The sequence below is a fragment of the Rana temporaria genome, chromosome 7 (genome assembly GCF_905171775.1).
Source record: "Rana temporaria chromosome 7, aRanTem1.1, whole genome shotgun sequence".
Taxonomy (NCBI): Eukaryota; Metazoa; Chordata; class Amphibia; order Anura; family Ranidae; genus Rana; species Rana temporaria.
The window spans coordinates 142,009,105-142,010,299 of record NC_053495.1 but is presented as its reverse complement, the minus strand read 5'-3'; positions in this window follow the sequence as shown (position 1 = coordinate 142,010,299).

Here is a 1,195-nt window from a genome sequence, read left to right as displayed (position 1 = left end):
GGTCTGGAATGGATATTAAGGGGAACCCCGCCGTCAATTTAAAAAAAAATTACGTGGGGTTCCCCCCAAATATCCATTCCAGACCCTTCAGGTCTGGTGTGGATTTTAAGGGGAACTCCACCCCAATTTTTTTCAAAAAATGGTGTGGAATTCCCCCAAAAATCAACACCAGACCCCTTATCCGAGCACATAACCTGGCCGGCCACAGAAAAGAGGGGGGGACAGAGTGCGGCCCCCCCTCTCCTGAACCGTACCAGGCCACATGCCCTCAACATGGGGAGGATGTCCCCATGTTGATGGGGACAAGGGCCTCATCCCCACAACCCTGGCCAGTGGTTGTGGGGGTCTGTAGGTGGGGGGCTTATCACAATCTGGAAGACCCCTTTAACAAAGGGGACCCCCAGATCCTGGCCCCCCCTATGTGAATTGGTAATGGTGTACATTGTACCCCTACCATTTCACGAAGGAAGTGTAAATAGTTGGAAAAAACACACACACACATCGTAGAAAAAAGTCCTTTATTAATAAAAAAAAGAAAAAAAATCCAGCGGTGATAATCCACTCTCGGTCCCGGCTTCCTGCTCCAACGTTGTCTGTATCCAGCAACACGTGCGGGTGATGAGAATATAGGGGAGGCGGGGCCACCCTTTACGTGACCCCGCATCCCTCTGACGCACCCTCTGCTACGTCACTGGGTAAGCCCAGTCTTCCCCCTTCCTGGGCTTCCCCAGTGACGTAGCAGAGGGTGCGTCAGAGGGTGCGGGGTCACGTAAAGGGTGGCCCCGCCTCCCCTATATAAGAAATGTCACAGCTTCAGCCGCGTCCATCGCTGGGCTGTGTCCAGCGGTGAGAGGAGGGCGGTGATGCTGCGCTCTGGATGGATGGATCTTCTCATCGCTGGACCGGAGATCACCCGCACCCGTCGCTGGATACAGACAACGTTGGAGCAGGAAGCCAGGACCGAGAGTGGATTATCACCGCTGGATTTTTTTTATTTTTTTTATTAATAAAGGACTTTTTTCTACGGTGTGTGTGTGTTTTCCAACTATTTACACTTCCTTCGTGAAATGGTAGGGGTACCCCATTACCAATTCACATAGGGAGAGGGCCAGAATCTGGGGGTTCCCTTTTGTTAAAGGGGTCTTCCAGATTCTGATAAGCCCCCCGCCCGCAGACCCCCACAACCACCGGGCAA